The following is a 6000-nucleotide window of genomic DNA, read 5'->3' as shown; positions in this document are numbered from 1 at the left end:
CTTTTCATTTTCTCTGTAAATATGCAGTCGGGCATTTTGGGGGGACTCAGTGTTCTCTTCAGCAAAATGGGGCCAGTCACGGCCCCCCACTCTTTGAGCCGGTGGGAAGATCGCAGGGGATGCTGGGCATAACAAACTATGTCACAGGCACAAAGCCAGCGCCCTGGTGACCCCACTGACCTGCCCCTCCCGTAGAACAGGAGTAAACAGGGCACCTGGGGGGCTCAGTGGGTTAAGCATCTGCCTTCAGCTCAGGTCATGATTTCAGGGTCCTGGGATCGAGCCCCGCATCGGGCTCTATGCTCAGCGGGGAGCCTGCTTCCCCCTCTCTCTCTGCCTGCCTCTCCACCTATTTGTGATTTCAAATAAATAAATAAAATCTTTAAAAAAAAAAAAATGAACAGGAGTAAACACCTACCCAGCCACTCTCCCTCAGCCAGTCCTGGGCATTGAACCCTTAATGTCGCTTTGGTCAGATCAGTGTATCCCTCTAAGCCTTAGTTTCTCCATCTGCAAAATGGGCCTTATAATGATCCCCACCTCCCAGGGCCAAAGTGAGATCCAATATGACAGGCACAGGGAAGATGGCCAGCCCCAGCCCTGATTTTCGGAAGGGGACACTAAGGCCCGAGGGGGGCAGCCTCTGCCCGAGATGTATAGTCACAACATGGTGGAGCTAAGATTTGAACCTAGTTCTGTTGGCAAGGCAGGCCCAGTGGTTCCTGCTCGTTTCTTCCCCAAGATCACATCTCTCAGGCCCCCAAACCTGGCCTTAAGAACCAGGAGCCCTCGGCACCAAGCTGCCTCTGTCTTCACTGCCACCCGCCCAGCCTCTGGGCACCTAATGCGTACCACGCCTCACAGAGTAAGAAAAGCCCACTCCCTGCCCTTGGGGGACCTGAACTGGTGAACAGTGGGGTAACCGGAAACTACAGAAGGCAAGAGAGGCTCCAAGACTTGGGGAGCATCTGGAGAGCTCTGGAGACCAGGGAGGCTTCCTGGAGGAGGTGGACCCTGAGCTGAGAGCTAACGAAGGATGAGGAGTAGATAGCCAGGCACATGGCCAGGGCACAGGTGTTTGAGGAGCAGTAGGAAGGGGAATGGGGCGGGGTCCCGAGACTCAATTTCCCCACTGGAGCAGTGGGGGTGATTTGTGTTGGCTCATTTGCAAAGCTCAGGGGCACGAACAGTTCCAGGAGACAAGGATTGCCCTCAGAGTGGTGAGGTTGGCAGAAGCACCCCGGGCCGCCACGGGCACAGGTCAGCGAGGATGCCCCGTGGGTGGGTGCGTGGGCAGGCGGCGGGGACCCGGCCGGGCTCCCTGTCCCCCGCCCACAACCCCCGCTCTGGGAACTAGGGCACACAATGCCATGGGGGCTGTGGGGAGGCACCCTGTGTTTGCACAGGCCACCCCGGAATGTGGCGGGACGGGCCCTGGGGGCCCCTGAGTCAGGAGCTACAGGCACTGGGCCAGGAGGGGGAAGGGCCGCCCTCGGCAGGTGGCGCTGGTCCTGTGGGTGGCCGGGCACAAGGCAAGTGGAGGGCCCAGGTGGAAAGAGGGTTTGGTCCATAGCTGGGAGCTCGGCCCGGGCGCAGGGTTCAGTCCAGGGTCGGGGTTCAGCCCGGGTCAGCACTTCACCTGCCCACTTGCTGCCCCTGGTCCACGACTGTCCAGCCAGGGCGCTCTGCCCTATAGGGCCTGGGCGGGAAAGGGCCTTTCTGTGGGCCGTTCATTCCTGCCCCAGCCCTAAGACATCCCTGCTGGGAGAAGCGCAACACTGTTACTGCCCCCAGCCCTAACGGGTGGCTGTCTCCTCATGCCTGCACCCCTCGCAAGCCTCCGGTCCCCCTCAAACCGATCCCTCAAACGCGCTCTGGTCCCCCTCAAATCCCCCTCAAACGTGCTCCTCATCCCCCGGGGCCAGCCCGCCTCTCTCTCTCTATTAGAAACGATATCTATTCCCCCCCCCCCCCCAGCACTCCTCCGCACAGCAGCCCTACGGACCACACCTCTCTCCGGCTCAAGTCCCGGCCAGGGCTCCCTAGTGTCCCCGCCTCCGAGACCTGACCCCACCCCCGACTTGGCTCCCTTCCCTTCCACTTCCCCGGGTTTAGGCCTCGTGCCTCGAAGTCCCCTTAAATACACCAGATACACCGTGTGCAGTCCTGCTTCCCGGGCCCTGTCCCCACACTTCCCCCACTGGCTTTTCTCATCCTCTGGTCACACCCAGTGTCCCTGCCCCGGGGACCCACCCCACAGAGGTCCGGGTCCTGCGAGAGCACATCAGAGCCTTCTGCCTCTTCGTCTGGTCCCGGGCGCAAGGGGGGCACAAGGCTGGGGGGCTGGCTGCTCTCTGCGCGTTTCCCAGCTCTCCCGGCCCCCTGGCTCCCCGGGACACGGCTGGGGTGGATGGGCAGGGGTCGGTCACCGCCAGGTCCCCTTCCCTTGTGCTTAGAGCTGTGAGGGACAGACAAGCCGGAGGGGCCGGTGGTGCGGCTGCCGCTTCCGCCCTGCCTCCCACTGGCGAGGCAGCAGCCCTTTCCCCCTCCGCACCCCATATCCAGCATGACCTCGAGACCCCTCGCTCCCGGGAGCCAGGGAGAGTGAATGAAGGAATGAACAAATGAGCCCCAGCACCCCGGGGAGCGGGGAGCGTGCGGGTCTGGGTCAGGCCCCTCCGCGGGGGCCGCAGGGACTAAGAAGTCCCCAGCTCCAGAGGCGTCATTCTCCCCGGCGCGGGGCGCGGGCTGGGGACAGGGAAATGTCCCAGCCCCGCCCAGCAGGGAGGAGCGGTGCGTGTTGGGGGGGGGGCTCTGCTCGCACCCCAAGGGAACATTCCCATGTTGCAGACAAATGGAAACAGATGTCCGGAGACGGCCCCAGGATCCGAGATTCCGTTCCATCCTCTCTGGGCAGACAAGCCTGGCCTGCACACCTGACTGTGTCTACCGGAAGCTTCCGTCCCCCCCGCCCCTCGTCTGTGTTCTGTCTCTCATCTCCCCCCATCACCACCACCACTGGCGAGAATCTGCTCTTGGCATTCGTCGTTCCAAGCAGAAATGGGTTTCTCTCCCGCACATGGGGTCCCTAACCCCGGGGCCAGGGCACAGGGGTGGCTTGTGTGGAAGGAGGAAGCAAGTGGGGGGTCCGACTAGGGCTCCTGCCCAGGCCAAGCGGGCAGGCAGCACCCAGATGAGAACAAAGGCCATAGGCAAGCAGGCAGGCGGGGGTGGGCGGGCTGTGGGCCGGCCTCAAGGGGCCCCTGGCACCTGCCACGGGCAGTCTGTCCCCATGCCAGGGCCTTGTGGGGCTCACCCAGGCCTCGGGGCTGGGCAGAGGTGGCAGGCATGCGGGGGCCCCCACGGGTGGCTCCACCCAGTGACTCAGTCCAGGCTGGGCCTCCCCAGGGAGGACAGTGGTGACCTATGGGTAGCAGGAGGCCCTCCTGGCAGGTGTGAGCCCTGGGGCGCCCTGGATACAGGGAGGGCCTTTCTAAGCCTCAGTTTCTTCATCTGTACAATGGGTCTAATCTCTCGGTCATGGGGACCTGACAGCCACACGTATGGATGCAAAAGGGGGGCCTCGGATGGCCCATCTGGAGGGCAGACATGGGGTGGTCACAGATGCCACTGGCCCAGCGTCTGCGCCGAGCAAGGCACACAGCTGGTCGTCAACAGCCGTGCGGCCCGTGCGTTTGTGGAGGCCTCTTTAGGCACCGTGGCTCTGGGCTGCTGTTTACACGGTCTACGTGAGGCTGGGGGCCCTGAGAGGCCTGGGCCCCAGCCTGTTCCTTCAGAAACCTCCCCAGGCTGGGGGGAAGCTGGAGCGTGTCTAGACCTGTAGTGTCACGGTTGGGCCACAGGGAACGGCTGGGGACTGAAGGGGCCTTTGTGCCACCAGGGACACGAGTCCATCAGTGGGGAGAGGCTGAGGGAGGAAGGGTCAAGCCATGGGCACCGACTCTGTAGCCATCGCTGGGCCTTCCGTGTTCTTGACACAGAAACGGAGGCCCGGAGGGTGTCATGAATTTGCACGAGGCCACAGCGAGGCGGGAAGGAATGAGGAATTCGAACCCAGGCCCCAAGACCCACACCTGCTCTCCAGGTATGCAGCACAGAGGAATTCTCTGAGCCAGAAGGGGTCAGGATGAGGGTCAGCCTACTCTGGGTGCAGCAGGGGGGCCCTTTGTTGGGCGGCCCCGAGCCCTCTGGCCCCTCCTTAGTCTTCTCCGCTCACTCCTCACCCTGGACCACCACTTTGCTTCCTGGGTTGGGGGTAGCACTGAACTAGGGTGATTTGGGGTTTCCAGGTATGAGTGGAAAAGCATTCCGGGCAGAGGGCACACAGCAAGGACAACAGCCTGGAGGGGAGAATGAGCCTGGCAGGTTCTAAAACACCAAGAGAACCTGGTGGCCAGAGTCTAGTGTGTCAGGAAGATGGTGGCCTCTTCCCAGGCCTAGAAGGGAAGATGGCTTTCTGGGGACACAGGAAACCACGACAGATGGTGGCATTTTCCTTCTTTCTCTCTTCTCTCTCTTTTCCCCCCAGATTTTATTTATTCGAGAGAGAGAGAGAATGAGCAGAGGCAGAGGAAGAAGGAGAAGAGTCCGGCCGAGCAGCGAGTCCGAAGCGGGGCTCGATCCCACGATCCCGGGGACCATGACCTGAGCCGAAGGCAGAGGCTTAAGGGACTGAGCCACCCAGGCGCCCTAAAACTCCGGTATTTTCGTTGCCTTCACTTGTAATTCGATCATTCCCTTCTGTGCGGTTTGAGGAGCCCTTGGATGTGGGAAGGTCGGACGTCGAAGGAAACAGACCACTGACCATCGGAAGGCTGGGTCCTGCCTCAGCCCTGCCCAGGCGCAGGTCCAGACTGCGGGGGAGCAAGCCGAGACTCGGGTAGGAGAAAGCAACCAGCAAGTCAGAGGCACAGGGCGGGCTGCGCGGGGGCCTCTCGGACCCTGAAACGGCGCCGGCTTCCGCGGTGCCTGCAAACGCACACATGCCCGCTCTCACCACCCAGCACCGGGGGCCAGTCCCAGGAACTGAGACTCGACCTCCTCCGAGAGGCCGCGCGGGCGGGCACGCACACCTGACAATAAAACCGCAAAGCCCTCCCCCATCGCTCCTCCCGGACTAACGCCCCGAGAGTCCCACCTCTTTCTTCGCCGGACCTCGCGGAGGGGGCGGGGCAGCATCGCGAGTGGCCGCCGGTCACGCCAATCAAACGGTCGCACCCTTCGATTGGCCACCGCTGTCCAGCCTTATCTTTCCGTCTCACGGTCTCTGCCTCCTTGCGTCACGAGTGCGTTGCTAACCAGCGTGCGCCTCCGCGCTGGAAGATAGTCCCGGCCCCCTCCCCGCGCCCTAAGCCGGCGCCCCCTGCTCCCAGGCCACAGTTTCCACGAGACCCGCGCCGCTTCCCGCGGGCGCGCAGGAAGACGAGCCGCGCGGTCCGCGAGCGGGCGGCGGCGGAGGGATCCGCGGCGGCGCCGCACGGCGCGCGGGGCGGGGCGACGCGCGGGGCGGAGCCTGTTGGGGGCGGGGCGGCGCGCGGGGCGGGGGGCGGAACATGTCTCCCGCCGCAGGAAGATGAGGCAGCGGCGGCGGCCGCGGGCGTAGCGGGCCGGACCGAGCCCAGCGACGCGGGCGGCGGGCAGCGCGAGCTCCGCACACGCCGCCTCCGCCAGCGCCCCGGCCGCGCACGGGCCCCGCGGGGCGGGCCGCGGGGGGAAGGCCGGGCCACGCGCCGCCGCCGCCGCCGCCCACGCGCGACCCTCGGGGGCCCGGCGCGACGCCCCTTTGTCCGGGGGGGGCCGTTCATGCCGCCGCCCCCCGCGCGCTGCGGGCCCGGCCGCGCCGAGCAGGTGAGCACGCCGGACGCCGGCGCCCGCGGCTTTGTGCGAGGTCGGCCCGCCCCCTCCCCCGCGGCCGCGGGCCGGGACCTCGGGGCGGGGGCGCCGTCCGGGGGGCGCCCCGCCGCGGCCCGGGCGTCATTG

The 6000-nt window shown here is 64.8% G+C and overlaps 1 protein-coding gene across 16 annotated transcripts in view; it reads left to right on the top strand.

The window, feature by feature from the left end:
- Nucleotides 1–5770: 5770 nt before the first annotated feature.
- TCF3 (transcription factor 3) overlaps nucleotides 5771–6000 on the top strand; it is a 30165-nt gene continuing 29935 nt past the window's right edge. For 12 of the 16 annotated variants that reach the window (XM_059388518.1, XM_059388520.1, XM_059388519.1 and 9 more), the window contains exon 1: nucleotides 5772–5868. The gene's annotated coding sequence lies outside the window, so the exon portion shown is untranslated. Of the gene's footprint in view, nucleotides 5869–6000 lie in introns of all 16 variants that reach the window. The other 4 variants (XM_059388515.1, XM_059388516.1, XM_059388530.1 and 1 more) reach the window with 2 other exon arrangements.

The sequence above is a fragment of the Mustela nigripes genome, chromosome 2, assembly GCF_022355385.1.
Source record: "Mustela nigripes isolate SB6536 chromosome 2, MUSNIG.SB6536, whole genome shotgun sequence".
In the NCBI taxonomy this organism is placed as follows: domain Eukaryota; kingdom Metazoa; phylum Chordata; class Mammalia; order Carnivora; family Mustelidae; genus Mustela; species Mustela nigripes.
The sequence above is the reverse complement of the archived record's forward strand: the minus strand, read 5'-3'. Positions and strand labels throughout refer to the sequence as shown.